This window comes from Geotrypetes seraphini, chromosome 1 (assembly GCF_902459505.1).
Source record: "Geotrypetes seraphini chromosome 1, aGeoSer1.1, whole genome shotgun sequence".
NCBI classification, from domain to species: domain Eukaryota; kingdom Metazoa; phylum Chordata; class Amphibia; order Gymnophiona; family Dermophiidae; genus Geotrypetes; species Geotrypetes seraphini.
In genome coordinates this window covers 222,323,530-222,341,801 of record NC_047084.1, presented here as the reverse complement: position 1 = coordinate 222,341,801, position 18,272 = coordinate 222,323,530, and the positions used below count along the sequence as shown (strand labels likewise).

Genomic DNA, 18,272 nt, shown 5'->3' with positions numbered 1-18,272 from the left:
TAGGTTTTCTAAATTAATGTCTTTTTTTTTTTCATATCAGGCAGTGTCCTTTTGGAATTCTTTACCATTAGATGTTAGGAAAATTTATAATTATTTAGCTTTTAGAAAGTCACTTAAAACTTTTCTTTTTTTCGGAAGTTTATAGCCATGTAGAATCAAATAAGATTGTTTAGTGGTTAATTTTTGTATCTTTTTCTGAACGAATGGTTCAATTTTCTTTTATTGTAACCTGCAGTGAACTATCTGGGTATCTGCGGATATAAGTCCTGTATAATGTAATGTAACGTTATTCAAGGTAATATTTAAAGCTATTTATCAGTATAATGGCCACTGACTATCCAGATAATACCGCTGATTTTCTTTAAACACTGCCCCAGAGCTGGCAGTTTTCTGGTGAAGATTGATATTCAGCCCACAAGCCAGGTAAAGATAGGTCAGCAAAAAAGCTGCCTTAATCTTAACTAAAGAGGGGAGGGAGAGTAGGACTGCTCTGCCGCCTTTTTATAGTTATATAACCACACTCAAAATAGTTTACATACAGGTACTTCAAGCATTTTTCCTATCACCCCAATAGGCACTGAATATGGATATCCACACACCAAACTTAATATCTGAATTTAATTATTCCATCTGAAATTTTAAAAAAATGCTGAGTGCTCCAGTTGAAATGTTAATCTGACCATGTTTTAAAACTTTTGGCCTCTTTTACAAAGCCGCGTTAGCGGCTGCCGCGCAGCAACAGCTCCGAAGCCCTTTAAATCTCTATGGGCTTCGGGGCCGTTAGTGCAGCACAGTCGCTAGCGCGGCTTTGTAAAAGAGGCCTTTAATCTGCTTTCTCTACCCTATGTACTCAAAGAAATTAAGAGGAATTTGAAGAGAAGGATGTGAGAAAATGAATTTAAACAACATTTTAAAGATTACCGGTAATTTTAAGGGGATGAAAACGGAGATATCTGATGAAGAAGAGGGGGAATGCAAAATAATTTTGAAAAAAGAGGAAATGAGAGAAAATGGCATTGTTATGGTTAATTTTGGGGTGGTTTTGGGCATGTAGGCTAACAGGAAGTTAGAACAAATTAGGTTTTGCTACACAGTTGTCCAGACCAGGCCTGAGTTATATTTTTAAGAGAATTAAACTGTCAGCATTATTGATCCAAGCTGGTGTACTACAGAACATTGCAATGTGAAGCTGGAGTATATATTCTAGATGAAATCATGGGACAGAAGAATCGTAGTGCAAGGTTATTTAGGCCACCATGATCTTGGATAATTACAGTTGCCCATGAAGGTGATCAGAAAGGAGGTCTGCTGAGACTCACCTTTGATGGGCCTATCAGAGAATGGGTTGTGCATGTTTAAGTGACTCACTAGACCTTTGCATCACAAGGACCAGTTCCCATGACATAATCCTCATTAAGCTGTACCAGTCAAAATGACAAGCTCCATTACTTCTATATTAGCCCTACTGACACACTATTTGCAGTGTGACTCAAAGATATATAAACACGTAAGTGGAGCAGAAATTATTTTCTTCTCAGTCCAGAAGAGATGATGTGAGAAGACTTCCAGAATCATAGGCCCAGATTCACTAAAGATAGCGATTCAATCGCTGTTGGCCGATTCCTGCCTGATTATAAAACAGCGATTGATTCACTATCTTTTTTGCATGCAACTCTCAACTCAATCGCTCACTGCTGTCAGGGCTTCTGCCGTTATTTTTTTCTTTATTAATTTTCAAATCAAACACACAGTGTATATTCTTTGCAATCAATTAATGCATTAAACAGCACTTACATTCAAACAAATAATGATACACAGTATATTTCCCTCCACCCTACCTGGATGCATATAAAGATCAATTAGGAATTAAAGGCATATTCGATTACTTAGTTTTAACAAATTCCACTAATAGACCCCATGTTTCCTTAAATTTGTTATTATGTGCCATTTGTTCAGAATTCATTCTTTAAAATCTATAATATTGACAAAATTTCCCACCAAAAGTTAAAGTTCAATCTGTCCTAATTCTTCCAATTTTTTTTTTTTTTTAATCAGGTAGATATTTTGCACTTAAAAATATGGCAGGAGGGCTGCCGACTCCCTCCTGCCATTGGGCCCACTCCTGACTGCCCCCCCCCCAAAAAAAATGAACGTCCCCCTCCCCATACCTGTTGGGAGCAAGAGGAGTGCTCAGTCCCTCCTGTTCCGTTTGGCTCCAGCTATGACCAGTCTTCGGGAGCAGGAGGAACCGCAAAGTCCTCCTGCTCCTCCCCGGGCCGCTGCGACGCAATGTTGGCCTTAGGCCCCGCCCCGGTGCATCATGTGATGCACAGGGAGGGGCCATGATTGGCTCAAGTGCCTCAGAGAATTGGGCATGGGTGTTAGTGAGAAGGAAAGAGATGGTTGTGTACACGGGGAATGGAAGAAACAGGAGAATTTTTGGTCATAGGGAGGGAGTGAGGTACAGATGATACGGAAGAGAAAGATGAGAGGGAGAAATGTTGTGGTGGAAAGGGAACAGTGGGACAGATTGAAAGGGATGCAAGAGGGATGAATATTGGACATAGTAGTGAAGGGAACGGAGAGAGAGATGTGGCATGGTGCTGGAGACGGGTGATAGAAGGAGAAATGTTGGGCATGGGGCTGGCAGGCAGGGGCGAAAGATGTTGCACATGGTCCGGTGGATGAGAGAGGGATAAATGCTGAACCATGGTAGGAGAAACCAATGGACAGCAACAGAAGAATTTATAGAAGATGGGAAAGCGGAAAAAAGAAACTGGGACCAACTTTATGGAAAAATAAGTCTCCAGACAACAAAGGTAAAAAATGGAATTTATTGACTAAAATTATTAGCTTTGGGAAATGTATATAGCAGATGTCTTTGTATTGTGTTCAAAAGAAAAGGAAATGCATTTCTGGTTTTATTTCTACAGTGTTGAAGTATTTGCTGACCTTTGCTGTGGCTGGTGTGGATTCCCAAGCACCACCAGCGGAAGACCTCCTCCATAGGCGGCCAGAATTCCCCTCTATCAAGCACAGCAGTTGCTGGCAGCATCCATGAGTCACTGAGAGGTGCCAGCATTTGCGACTCAGGGACGCTACTGCTGCCTGCCAAGCTTGGCAAAAGGGACCCCTGGCCAACTGCAGAGGAAGTCCTCAGCTGACAGCTTGGGGGTCCTCATCAGCTGAGTATTCATATTTTATATTTGCATTAGAGGCTCTGGTAGAAACCTGTTTACAAAGTATGTATTCTTCCCAATTAATATTTCCAAATTAATAAAGTGTCTTTGCTTATTTGTAAATGGGTCTCTACCAAAGCCTTTAATTCAGTAGCATAATTAAATGAAATAACTACTTCTGAAGTTTATAGGGACGAGCAGGGACGGATTTGATTCCAGCGGGGACCGGTTTGACTCCTAGAAGGGACGGGTTTGATTTCTGTCCCCGCGCAACTCTATTTTGAAGGAGGCAGTCCTGGAATGTTTTGAGCGTTTCCTTTCCACCTTCAATTTGTGCAAAAACAACAAACCAAAAAACTTCAAAGATAAATTGTCCAAAGGTTCATTCTCAGTACTATAAACAATCTGCTCTACAAAAAGTTACATTTTCCTCAGCACTATCACAGCCTCCTGCAAACAATTAGTGTCAGCAAAAACATTCTCAATCAGTTTAGTATATTATTTCAAAAATCCTTTTCGGTGCAAATCTCTCTTCATATCACCATCCAGATTTTATGTTCAAATCTATTTTATTAAGCAACATTAAATACAACAGCAATAATAACCATGGTATGCATTTTCATCAAACACCCGCGGAGGACTGGACTCTTATGTCCTCCCCGGACCCACCATACCCCACCCCCTGACAAAGAAACCCCTACCCCCCACCCACCCCTCCCCATCCCCCCACAGATACAGAAAAACTCGTAAGCAGGGAACAGCAGAGACACCTAGAAGCACAGTTTCAGAGGTGGAGTCTATTCAAGACCCGGCTACGACTCTCAGGAGTCAAAATGTTCAAATATGGAGTCCAAATATGAACAAAATCTCTGCTCCGGCGTCGAGAAGAACAAGCCAAATGGGCCTCCCAACCCATAAGTTCATGGAGGCGATTCCTCCAATACCAGAATGAAGGTGGTTCAGTGGACAGCCAGCAACACAAGATACATTTCTTCCCCCAAATAAAACATTTACTAAGAAATAATTTTTCAGAAGAATTGTACATATACAAGAATGAAAAATGGGCAAACAGCATCGACTGCACGGATACTGGCACAGGGGTCCGCAACAAGCCCTGTAAAAAGGAGGCCATCTCCGTCCAAAAGGTCTGAATCCCCTCACAACTCCAAAGACCATGAAAGTAAGAATTTATCTCCACTGAACAGCGGTTACATAACTGAGTATCAATACAACCCATATGGTAAGCCTGACTTTGGGAAGCATAGGCCCACAGGACAGTTCGAAAGTGACATTCACGTAGCTCGGCACTATGTACCAAGCCCGCAGTTCGATTCAGGGTTTTTAACAAGAAATTGTCCCCCAAGTCCCTACCCAAGTCCCGCTGCCATGCCTCCAAAATACCAGGGAAAACCCTAGGTGGGCAAAGAGCCAGAATCCGGCCATGCAAAGCAGATATTTTAAAATGCTATTTTCCTTCTAAATCACCACTCCACTTCACAGTAACATAGTCCTTCTTTCCTGCTCCCCCTATCCCTCTTCCCTGCTCCCCCTGTCCAGCAGTACTCCTTACTTGCTCCCCCTGTCCAGAAGCACCCCTTACCTGCTCCCCCTGTCCAGCATGCGGCTTCCTTGTCGTTTGCGTCTGCCCTCCTCTTCTTTAAAGCAGCCTACATAGAAACATAGAAAGATGACGGCAGATAAGAGCTACAGCCCATCAAGTCTGTCCATACCATTGACCCCCTTTTAAGTCTACTGGCCCCCTTATCTCTACTGACCTGCACTATTAAGTCTATATCCTAGCGACCCTATTCATTGGTATGACTCTCGCAGTGATCCCACATAGGTATCCCATTTATTCTTGAAGTCTGGGATACTGCGGGCCTCGATCACCTGTACTGGAAGCTTGTTCCAATGCTCTATCACTCGTTCCGTGAAACTCGTTCCACGAAACTTCCCTCCCCTGAGTTTGAGCGGATGTCCTCTTGTGTTCGAGAGTCCTTTGAGAAGAAAGATATCATCTTCCATCTTGACCCGTCCCGTGATGTACTTAAATGTCTCAATCATGTCTCCCCTCTCCCTACGCTCCTCGAGAGTATAGAGCTGCAATTTGTTCAGTCTCTCTTCGTACGAGAGACCCTTTAGCCCCGAGACCATCCTGGTGGCCATCCGCTGAACCGACTCAATTCTGAGCACATCTTTACGGTAATGTGGCCTCCAAAATTGCACACAGTATTCTAGATGAGGTCTCACCTTGGCTCTGTATAATGGCATCATGACCTCAGGCTTCCTGTTGACGAAACTTCTCTTGATACAACCCATCATCTGCCGTGCCTTAGATGAAGCCTTCTCCACTTGAGTACGTCAGAGGGAACGTGCTACCGAGGTGTAGAGCGGCCTGCGAGGTTTGCTACAACCAGCTGCGATCCTCAGTAGGCTGCTTTGAAGAGGAGCAGTGCCGTCGGCAGTGATTGGTGAGTGAGGGCGGGAGGGGAGAGTCACTGGCGTGTTCCCTGCCTCTGTGTTCCAAAATGGAATTCGGCAAGGAAGGACACAGCACGGCGGCAGCGATCAGAAAACCCTAAGTGCGCATGCGCGCTTAGGGTTTTATTATAGAAGATAGCGATCCTCTGTGTTCATGCCATGCTTGTTTGAATTCCATCACAGTTTTCCCTCCCTCGGGATGACATTCCAGGCATCCACCACCCTCGCCATGAAAAACAATTTCCTAACATTACTCTTAAGTCTACCATCCATCAACCTCAATTTATGTCCTCTAGTTTTACTAATTTCCCTTGTCTGGAAAATATTTGGTCCTATATTAATACCTTTCAAATATTTAAATGTCTGTATCATATCACCCCTGTCCCTCCTCTCCTCCAGAGTATACATATTTAGGTCTTCTAGTTTCTTCTCATACTACTTTTGGCACACACCTCCTACCATTTTTGTCACTTTCCTCTGGACTGCTTCAAGTCTTAATATCCTTGGCCAGATACGGCCTCCAAAACTGAACACAATACTCCAAGTGGGGCATCACCAACAACCTGTATAGTGGCATCAACACCTCCTTTCTTCTGCTTGTTACGCCTTTCTCTATACTGCCTAGCATCCTCCTGGCTATAGCCACTGCCTTGTCACATTTCTTTGTCGCCTTCAGAGCCTCAGATACTATCACACCAAAGTCCCTCTCTCCCATCTATGCATATCAGCCTCTAGTCTTCCAGCACATACATCTCCCTCAGATTTCTAATCCTCAAATGCATCACTCTGTGCTTCTTTGCGTTGAATTTAATTGCCAGACTTTGGACCATTCTTCCAACTTTTGCAGATCCTTTTTCATGTTTTCCACTCCCTCCGGGGTGTCTACTCTGTTATTAATCTTGGTATCAACCACAAAAAGACAAAATTTTCCTTCTAACTCTTTGGCAATATCACTCACACACATATTGAACAGAATCGGCCCCAGCACCGATCCTTGAGGCACTCCACTATTCACACCTTTCCTTCTCCGAGCAAATTCCACTAACCACCACCCTCTGACATTCAATCATTTATTTATTTAAACAATTTATATCCCGCTTATCCTACAATTCTAGGCGGGTAACAAAAACCACACAGTCAAACATACAGCATCTGTCCATCAACCAGCTTCTAATCCAGTTCACCATTTTGGGTCCTAACTTCAGCCAGTCAAGTTTGTTCAAAAACCTCCTATGAGGAACCATGTCAACTGCTTAGCTGAAATGTAAGTAAATTATATCTTGCGCACTTCCTTTTCTAATTCTCTGGTCATCCAGTCAAAGAATTCAGATTAGATTTGTTTATCATGATTTACCTTTAGTAAAGCCATGTTGTCTCAGATCTTGTAACCCATTATAGTCTAGGAATTTCACTATCCTCTCCTTCAGCAACGCTTCCATTATTTTCCAATAACTGAAGTGAAGCTTACCAGCATGTAGTTTCCTGCTTCATCTCTGCGACCACTTGTGTGAAGAGGAACCACATCTGCTCTTCTCCAATACCATAGAGCCACTCCCATCTTCAGGGATTTATTGAACAAATCTTTAAGCAGAGCCGTTAGAACCTCTCTGAGCTCCCTCAATATCCTGGGATGGATGCTGTCCGGTCCCATGGCTTTGTCCACCTTTAATTTTTTGAGTTTTTCATTAACACTTTCTTCCGTGAATAGTGAAGTATCCACTCCATTCTTGTATGTAATTTTGACTGCCAATCATATCATTCTAGCTTCTGAAGCGCCATCAATTAACTCACTCAACGTGGCCAGAATTTTTTGGTACTTCACCTTAAACTGCTGCATCAGGACTTTACATACAGCAGCTCCACTTTTAGTTCTCTATTCATTTGTAACAAACTTCTGTCACTGATTTAAACAGAAAAAATGGCCGTATTCTTCTTAGATGCTGACACACATCCCAGCCTCTCATCAATCTCTATGTCAAAATCACATTGACTTTGCCTTCTTTATTGTAATCATGTTACAACTCATTAATAAAAATGCCGCCATTCCATATTTGCATTTAAACCAAGGTATAACAGCACATAGCTCTTGCAACTACAGATGTTCTAGAAGAGCAATTCTTATATTTGTCCTGAGGGACCCCTAGTCAGTCAGGTTTTCAAGATATCCCTAATGAATATACATACCATACAAAACTATTCAATTGATAAATATATAATATATTAAATATTTTATTATTAGTCAAAACCTATTCAATATAAATACTCAAATGCACAAAACATACAAACTAATAACACACAGAAGCCTCTAATTCAATCATTCATAAAATCATAATACAGTGCTCCACCGCAAATTCACGGTCTGCAATTCACAGTTCCGGTCATTTGTGGTATTTTCCGATCGCGAATGACCAGGCAGGAGAGGGCAGCCAGAGAGGCAGGAGAGGGCAGCCGGATCGCTGGCGAGTGAAGGAAATCACTTGTGGTATGCTCCGACCGCCTCTTCCTATACTAAAGACGGGACTCACCAATCAGGAGCTGCGTGTCAAAGCTGCTAAAAAAAAAAATACCCAACAACAAAGAATTATGAATATAGCAAAAAAATAATATCAGAAAGGCACCAAAAAAAAAAAAAAAAAGATGTCTAAGTTTGATGTATTGAAGAGAACACTGAAGACTCGACTTTTCAGCTCTGCAGAAAACTAAGAACTGATGATCTCGCAAGCTGATGTCAGGTGTGAAGGCACTGGCATATACACATACACAGATTTAAAGTGATGGTACACTTAGGAATGTTCATACTGGGTTCCAGGGACATCACCAACCTCATGTGAGAATATACTCAAATATAAACAGATTTTTGGACCAAAAAAAATAGGGATCTCGATTTACATTCGAGCCCCCTCCCAGTGACCACTGGCACTGCTATCTTCCTACTCAGCCTTCCCCCCCAGACCACTGGTGCTACTTTCCTCCACTCCAACCCACCACCCCCAAAGACCACCAGCACTGCTATTCTCCCCTCCACTTCCTAGATGATCGTTGTTGCTGTCCTTATCATATGTGTTCTGTGCTGAAGGAGGCTGGAGCTAATGTTCTATGCTAGGTCAGTAGAAGTAGTAGAGGCAGACTGAGGAAATAGTGGATGCAGCAGATGAACAAACTGAATAGGCCATTTGGCTTTTATCTACTGTCCTGTTTCTATGTTCGGACCCTGAACATCTGAGCATGCTCAAGACTTAATGGCTCCTGCCCTCTCTGAGAATGAGATGGCATGGAGGATAGTAGCGCAGGTAGTCTTCGGGGAGGAGGGATATGAGTGGGACGATAGCAAAATGGATTTTTTTTTTTTTTTTAAATAAAATGCTTTTTTGAGGAAAAATTTCTAAAGATAGTTTTCTATTTAATCTAATCTAAGATTTATGAGTCGCACTGTGAACAATTAGGTTCAAGGCGATGTACAATTCAAGATATATGCAATATGTACAGAATAATACAGTAGTTATAAGACGACATACTTGGTGGAGATAATAGAAAATACAAAGGAATTGAGTCTATTATAAGGGGTCATATAGAGAGGACATTAGAGGTAGAGTTTACACTGATTGAAGTCATGATATTCATTGTTGATGAGTGAGCATACTACTGATTGTCAATGGAGTCCATTATCTCAAAGAAGAGAGTTTTTAGTTTCTTCAAAATCTAAGGTAATAGGGTTGTGCTATGATGGCTTTCGGGAAGCTGTTCCAGGTCTCTGTACCGATGTAGGTGATAAGCGTGTTAAATATTGTGACCAAGTAGGGTCTGTCCTGCTTTGGTCACGGTGTTTTCATGGGTGGTCCACTAGGGGGAGCCGGTAGGCCCAAGAACTTGCCAGGTGGCAGACATTCAAGTCACCAACGGAGGAGCCCAAGAGCTGTGTAAGCACCTGCTGACTCAGCTAGATCAGGGCGGAGCCCTGCTCTAGAAAAGGCAGCAGTTTGGGAGAAGCAGTTAGGCAGGCTAGGGAGAAGGATAAGGTTCCTCTCCCAGGATGATCCCCCTGGTCCAGGCAGAGGTGAGAGCTGTACACACCCATGGAGATTACTGAGGCTGGAGAAGCTCTGAATCTGCAACTACTGGACGAAGAGACCCCGATGGAATTACAAGGGAGTTTGCCTGAGGAAGTTGCTGAATATCCTGAACCGATGGAGGTTGGATTTACTACCAGGTGCCAGGAATGAACTACTTGACTGAGTTTTTGTTTGGGACTATTTTTGAACTCTGCATTTTGTTTTTGTATACTGGAAGCTGTGAGTGTGTCTCTTGGGTGAGGTTTGTTAACACCCAGGGAGGGAATTGTGATAGCTGTGTTTTATAAGGCAAACCTAAGACACTCTTTAATTTCCCAGCAGTGCTTCAAAAGGCTGCTGGAGGCTTCTGTTTGAAAACTGTGCACCGGATACATACCAGAGCAGAGAACTCTATTGCTTGTATTATCACCTGCTGAGGAGCAGGTTAAGCACTAACTGAGGAAACAAGCTCTAATGAGAGCAGGATCTCATGAGGATTAGGATCCTTTGTTCCAAGGAAAGAATCCTGAACTGTTTTGAGTTAGTTTGCTTTGTGGTTTGTTTTACTTTGGGATTCTTTTGCAAGAAGCATTATTCATTTTGCTGATGCCATTCTGACTTTTATTTTTGAAAGTAAATTTATGTTTTGATTATATAACTGTGTGGCGATTTATTGAGCTGAGTTCCTCTTGTCAATCCAATCCTGCAGGGTGACTCCAGGCCGGGTCACACTTCAGAGTTTTCTTTTTGTTCACCACTAGTAGTGCTATTGAGTCCCGATTTCGGGCAGCAGAGTGGTTACAATATGCACTTGTATTTAACTCTTTTTGGAAGTTTTGTCAATATCTAGTTTGGTTACTGAGGACAAGAGTGATAGCTGTAGGAACTGTTTGCAGGGAACTGTGAAACCATACTACTTTGGTCTTCGCTGTGTTCAGTTTGAGGTTTTCTTGAGTATAGCCCGTATATTTATCTTGTCTATGCTCCGGCTATTCTCTGGGATTTATCACTGCAGTTAGCTCATCACCCATGCACAGAATGTTAGCCAATCTATCCTGGAGATTGACATCCATATCGGAGACTCTGAGCCATGCCAGATGTCCCATTGCCACTGACATAGCTGAGGCTCTGAAGATAATTCAAAGGCATCATAAGATGATCTCACCTTATACCTTCTAGCCAGGACAAGGGTGTGAGAGATGTGACAAAAATCCTGTAATTGCTGTGGGAATGTACCTATCAAAGACGACAATTTCTTAGAGTCTTGACTTAGCAGGAAACATAGAAATTGCAGTTGAGGACTCTGTTGGCCAACATGGAATTTTGGTACAGGAGACAGCCAAATTTGTCCATAGTGCGCCATTCAAGTCCTGGTGGCACTGATGCATAGACTCTGGATGGAGTAGATTTTTTTCAAAGTCGACTCTACCATCAGGGATTGATGCTGGAGTTGTGGCTTGTCAAAACCAAGAGAAGAAATGATTTTGTATAAAAAATCCAATTTTCTGGGAGCCACAGTAACGGTATTGGGGGGGGGGGGGGGTTTCCCAGTTCTTATGAAGAGTCTCCCTGAGAATACCTTGTAATGGTAATCAAAAGAGTTCTTTAGGAAGTTTATCGTAGTCCAAAGCCTCCAGATATTCAGCAATGTAGGTAGACTGGGACCTCCTTAACCAATTGCCTTTTCAATTTTGTGAAAGAGTTTTTCAGTAGGAAACTTAGCTCTTTCTGGAGACTTTTCAGAAGAAGGAGCATCATAAGGTTCTGTAGTGAACTCAGGAACAGAACATAAGAACATAAGAAGCGCCATCTCCGGATCAGACCTTCGGTCCATCAAGTCCGGCGATCCGCACACGCGGAGGCCCTGCTAGGTATACACCTGGCTTATTTTATATCCAACCATATCTTTATATGCCTCTCTCAAGGAGATATGCATCTAGTTTGCTTTTGAAGCCTAGGACTGTCGATTCCTCAATAATCTCCCCTGGGAGAGTATTCCAGATGTCAACCACTCTCTGTGTGAAGCAGAACTTCCTGATATTAGTCCTGAACTTGCCCCCCCTTAGCTTCATTTCATGTCCTCTTGTCCGTGTCAAATTGGACAATGTAAATAATCTTCTCTGCTCTATTTTGTCGATTCCTTTCAGTATTTTGAAGGTCTCGATCATATCCCCACGCAGTCTCCTTTTCATCATCCGCAGAGTCAGACTAAGTCCAAATCATAAAAGTCTTTTGGTGAAGGAATGCGTCGGGACTGATGTCGACGAAGAAGTGGGAAGAAGAGCGATGCTTGCACTTCAAAGCAGCTGAGGATGAAAGATGCCGAGTAGACTTGGATCGCTGAGATGAGGAAGAACGCTGATGCCTCGAGGAACTGAATGGAGAATGGGCTCTTTGTGAGCAGTGCTTATACTTAGAACATAGATGTTGTACCGGAGATCCAGTATCAGTACCACAGGACCTGGTGGCCTTAAGCTCAGGCTGGGTCGGTAACGATGGCATGTCAAAGCAAGGAGTTTGAACATATCACTGACTTGGAACAGTGCTTTGAGCTTTTCCAGGTATGAGAGCACCGGTACCGTTTGGCATTCTGCCAGTACTAGTAGTGCCTTGTCTGGCCTCGGAGAGGGTGACCTCGAAGAGGATGCACATCTCGATGGAGGAGCGGCCAGAAGTAAAAGCGGTCGTCGCTTAGTCAGCATCAAAGGACTCAATGCAATGTTGACCTGCGAGACCTGTTGGAAAGCTGGTGAATTTTTAACTGGCTTACCTGATATAGCGATGTTCCCAACGCTGAAGTTGATGCTTTCAATGTAGAAGGATGTGATGTCTTCCCTATGTCCATACTGGTGCCGAACAACTTCTCTTGTTGGAGCTTGCGACTCTTAATAGTACGTTTTTGCAGGGTAGAACACCGTGCACAGGACTCAACACGGTGTTCAGGGCCAAGGCACTGTAAGCACCAGCTATTTGGGTCAGTGATGGAAATTTGCCGTTGGCACCTGCAAACTTCTTAAAACTTGTTAGAGGCTGGGACATCGACAGAAAAATTGCCTCAGCCAAATTTAATTCAATGGCTGAAGAAAATGAAGAGGCCTCGATGGGCGAAACCTGTGAGGTGAGAACAGCGAGGAAAAAAATGTCCTTGGCTGTTTTGTTTTTGTTTGTTTTTTAACTCAAACTAAATATGCAGATAAAATACAAATAAAAAATACACATTGAGCGGGAAGGCAAAGGCAAAAATTTTAACGATGCTAAAAAACACGACTTCTTAGCTCCGTGAAAAACTAAGAACTGAGGATCCACAAGTGACACTGAGCGGGAAGGCACTCGCGTATGCGCAGTGCAGGCAGTTAAAACTTTCTTAAGTTGTTAAAGTGGCGAAGCACTTTTAAACCTGTCCTTACCGGGGCTCCTTGGATGACGTCACCCACATGTGAGAATATGTTGCCTGCTTGTCCTTGGATAAATGTGACATATGGGGAACCATGCAGGAAAGGTTTGCCAGTGGATTGTTGGTATAGCAACAGTTAAGCTTAAAAGGCTTATGGAGAGTACAAATAGTGCGTAGAGTTCCTTCATAGTGGGAGTGTAGTTTGTAAAGTCTGTTGAAGATGCAGGGCTGGTAGGAACTGGAAATGGTTGGTTGGAGTTACAATTATAGTCCAAAAATTATTCATCATGGGGTTTAATTCTTGATGAGTGGAGTAATGTCCACAATGAACCTGTTGCATGTGCTTGTATAACGGAGAAGAATGTCTTTCTTACAGAAGCAATTAATAACTCACAAAATGCTCATACAGCAGAATACTTAAAGGAAGTACCAGCAAAAGTTATCATAAAAAGTGAACAAAAATTCAAATGTCTACTATGCTGTTTAGACACAAATAATGCTGCTTAAACAAATAATGCGGCAAATATATCCAAGATGAGAAGAAATTTAGAAGAGAATAAAGAGAAGAGGAGATAGTGGATGGGTCATTTGGCCTTTATCTACAATCATGTTTCTAGAATACCAAGCTAATAACATATGGTTGTTGTGCTCATTTGCTGCTCCTCCTACCCAAAAACATCAGTGTCCCAGAAATAAAGATTAATGTAATTAAAATTGCTAAATATTTCCGTAACAATCATTTTGCTGCAACAACTCTGAAAAGAATGTGTGGAACCAAGCTAATGCTTCCACAAGATGTTAGATGGAATTCTGTAGTGGACTGTTAAGAGCAATATATCAAGAACTGGCCTATTCTGATTACATCTGCTTGTAAATATTAAGATCATACCACCAAGAATGAGTCTGTAGAAAATCATGATTTAGATCAAGTCTTTCTGATAGTGGCGCCAGTGATGAGGGAGGGGAAGGTTTGTTTGGAAGGACAGCAGCACTGGTAGTCATGGGGGGGCACTGAGTAGGAGGATAGCAGTGCCATGGTCTTTGTGGGGAGGGCTTGAGTGGGAAAATATCTGCTCTGTTATTGGGGGTGAGAGGAAGTTATCTTATACATGAATATAAACCCCCTGGTTTGTAACTGCATTAATACTTTCTCCCTTATTGGGGGGAGAGAGGGACTTCTATCAGTTTATACTCAGATAGGTTTATATTCGTGTATATACAGTAATTTACAAAAAACATTAATCCTGACCTTTAAAATTTTTACAAAACAGTGACCTACTATCATTCGCATCTTATGTTCTTATCTCATAGTCCCATATTGTTCATCAAGATCTCTGCAATCATCTCAGCAAACTCATTTACTTGCTCCCTCATTCAGGGACTTCATGACCATATATAATCTTCCAGTTTTCAGATCAAAGGCCCAGAACACCTGAACATGTTGCCACAACACCTCAAGCTAAAAAAAACCTCCCAAAACAGACCTTAAAACATTTCCTTTTACATTCACACAGCATTGAATCCTTTTCTCTCAGGTTCCCAAAGTGGCTATAGAGAACACAGCTAACTTCTAATGTGCTGGCCCGCCCCTCTGTCCTATGGAAATTGTAGTTCATCCCCCTACTATCTAGTACAGAGTGTGCAACTCCAGTCCTTGAGGGCCAGAATCCAGTTGGGTTTTCAGGATTTCCTCAATGAATATGCATTGAAAGCAGTGCATGCAAATAGATCTCATGCATATTCATTGGGGAAATCCTGAAAGCCTGACTGGATTCCGGCCCTCGAGGACTGGAGTTGCCCATCCCTGATCTAGTAGAAAGGCATACGAGTCTTAGACCAGTGGGTTTTGTACCCCTACTCGTGAGGCTGTGTAGAAGGTATCACTTTAAATTCTTTGGCACCGCCTCCTCTGCATTGTTCTGTGTTGCTCAGTTCATATCAAAGCATCGAAAAAAGGAAAAGAAAGAGGAGGGGGATGGGGAACTCCCTGCACAATGAGAGTGCTCTGACAGCAAAAAAAATTATTAGGAAACGTAACAAATTTAACTTTTATCCAGCCATAACTTCTAAAAGTCACCTACCTGAGTGCTACCGTAAAGTGTTCCTAAAGTATCTAGACAACTGACCCACTCATCTTCTTTCTCCTCCATAGTGATTCCTCTGTCCTATTAATCTCTTTCTCCTCAACAATGCATTTCCGGTCCTATTAACTCTCCTCTTCCCCCCTCTTAAATTCAATCAATTTGTACCTCGCTTAATCTATTGTAAACCACATAGAACTTAACGGTATTGCGGTATATAAACTGTTATTATTATTATTATTACCGGCACTATTTCCAATGTGATCATAATTGTATGATGCATCCTCCTGAGGAAACTCTCCTTCAGATTTTGTGGAAACCTTCAGGATATTCAACACTCTTCAAACCCTGAAACAGAAGATCAAGCACAGCAAGGAAACATACTTTACTGAGGCAGTAAAGCAAGTGAAATAGCAAAATGACAGGGCAGGATGTCAAGACTCATATGCCTTTCAATTAGAAAGAAGATCAAGGTAAATACCTAATCTTCCCTTCTAGGGAGTGTATGGTGCAGTGGTTAGAGCTACACCCTCAGCACCCTGAGGTTGTAGGTTCAAATCCCATGCTGCTCCTTGTGACTGGGCAAGTCACCTAATCCCCCACTGCCCCAGTTACATTAGAGTGTGAGCTCATTAGGATAGATAGGGAAAAATGCTTGAGTACCTGAATATTTATGTTTGTTTATTTAAGTTTTGATATACCGCTCCTGTATTTTACTGACCTAAGCGGTTTACAAAGTATCAAACTAAAATGAAATTAGGTACTTGAGAAAAACTACCCTATCTGTCCCGAAGGCTCACAATCTAGCTAAAGGCTATAAGTGGTATATATTTATTTATTTAAAAATTTATATACCGCATAAAACTATGCAGTTCACATATTGGTTACACACATAATATACTGATCGCCCTTTAGTTGCATAAATATGAACAAACAATAGACAAACATTTTATCAATAAAACGTTTAGCAATAAAACTGTAAAAAGTTAAAACCCAGATATTTATTAGCACTATATCTTACAAGAAGAATAAAAGTAGGTGCACTTTATAATAAAGCATTAACAAAGGCAAAAGGCATATGAGTGTTGAACCAGTGGGACGTACCAAAGCAGACCCTCTGATCTAGGGTTAGATAGATGAGCCTGCTGTCAGAACTGAGAACCCAAAGGAAACATTCTCTCACTCGTCAAGTCCACCCTGTAGAACTCAGTGAAGGATGGATCACATGGCAGCCTTACAAATCTCTTTAGGCAGAACCCCCAGAGAAGTGACACTTCTGATAGTTTGGCCTCACAAAACTCAGAGGCTGCTTCTCGCTCTCAATGTACGCAGACGAAATAGCTTTATGAATCCATGTGGAAATTGAGACTTTAGATGCTGGCCTCCCTAGTCAGCTAGCATTAACATGAAAAGATGGTCCAGACAGAAGTCATTCATCACTTTTAGATTATGGATAAGAGCTCTTCTGACATCCAGCAAGGCCATTGCTTTGTCCCTTTTTTTGGACCCTGTGGAGTGGAAAGTGGGCAGCGAACTTCCTGGTTGACATGGGAGGCTGAAACAACTTTTGGTAGAAAAGAAGGAACTGTGCACAAAAAAACCACAGCAAGGGGATATGATCGAGACTTTCAAAATACTGAAAGGAATTGATAAAATAGAGCAGGAAAAAACATTATTTACAATGTCCAATGTGGCACGAACATGAGGAAATGGGCTGTAGCTAAGGGGGGAAAAGTTCAGGACAAATATCAAGAAGTTCTGCTTCACGCAACGAGTGGTGGACACTTGGAATGCTCTCCCAGAAGAGGTAATTGCGGAATCCACCGTTCTAGGATTTAAGGGTAAGTTAGATGTACATCTCTTTATGAGTGGAATGAAGTGACATGGATAAGGGTAAGCTAGATGCACTTCTCTTTACGAGAAGCTTAGAGCGATATGGAAACCAAAACTATGCCAAGGTACACCTGGCGGGGCCTCCGCGTGTGCGGACCGCCAGACTTGATGGACCTAGGGTCTGTTCCAGAGATGGCGCTTCTTATGTTCCATAGAACAGAGAATGGGCTTATGTTCCATAGAACAGAGAATGGGCTCTCTGTAAGAAAGAGCCTGAAGCTCAAACACTCTCCTTGCCGAGGCAATAACCACTAAAAAAATGTTTTGATAGATTAATCAGCGACACCTCTTTCAAAGGCTCATACAGAGCCTTATTTAGTGAATATAGAATAATGATCAGATTCCATATGAGGAAAAGCTGCCACACAGGTGGTTTCAACCTGATGGCCCCTTTCAAAAACCTGGCCACATCTGGATGGAAATCCAGAGAAACGTCCTGCATCTGGCTCTGAAAGCAACTGGACCTTAAGGGATCCAACCGTCAGACCTTTCGCTAGACCATCCTGTAGAAATGCCAGAACTATCGTAAGCAGGGCCAAAACGGCTACACGCTCTATTCTGCGCAATAGCACTGAAACAACTTCAAGCCTTAGCACAGGCAGCCACCGTTGCCAGCATCTTAGATCTGAGGAAGGGAGACAGAAGAGTCCAAAAAACCCTTGCATGCTAAGGCTGCGTGTTCAAGAGCCATGCCGTAAACCCAAAGCAATCCCTCTGAAGATGGACTAAATCTATGTACCATGGACAATGCGCCCACATGGAGCAACCAGGACTACAAATCCTGATGGTCTGCAATCCCCCCAATGACTCTGCCGATCATGGGCCATGGAGGAAAAACATAGAACAGCTCCTTCTGTGTCCAAGGCTGCACTAGCATGTTCACGCTGACACTTCAGGCTTGTACCTTCAGCTGAAGCAGCAATGAGCTTTGTTGATTGCCGACATCATCAAGTCAAACGTCTGTGACCCCTATTGACTTACAATCTTAGCAAAAGCCTTCCTAGATAGGGACCACTCTTCTGGGTCCAGTGTCTGCCTGCTGAGATAGTTGACCAGTACATTCTCCACTCCTGCCATATGCACTCCTGACAGCGCTTGCAAGTGGATTTCGGTCCAACTGAACAGCAACTTGGGCCCCTTGTTGCAAATGGAGCACTCTTGGTGCCCTCCCTGCCAGCTGAACACCACCACCGTG

The 18,272-nt window shown here is 42.6% G+C and overlaps 1 protein-coding gene across 23 annotated transcripts in view; it reads right to left on the bottom strand.

The window, feature by feature from the left end:
• The window catches only part of APBB2 (amyloid beta precursor protein binding family B member 2), a 586,942-nt gene that overhangs the window by 402,639 nt on the left and 166,031 nt on the right, over nucleotides 1-18,272 (bottom strand). For 2 of the 23 annotated variants that reach the window (XM_033946745.1, XM_033946636.1), the window contains exon 4: nucleotides 15,429-15,532. The exons of 20 other annotated variants lie outside the window; for them this stretch is intronic. The gene's annotated coding sequence lies outside the window, so the exon portion shown is untranslated. Of the gene's footprint in view, nucleotides 1-4,779; nucleotides 4,833-15,428; nucleotides 15,533-18,272 lie in introns of those variants that run through there. One more of the 23 variants, XM_033946653.1, reaches the window with a different exon arrangement.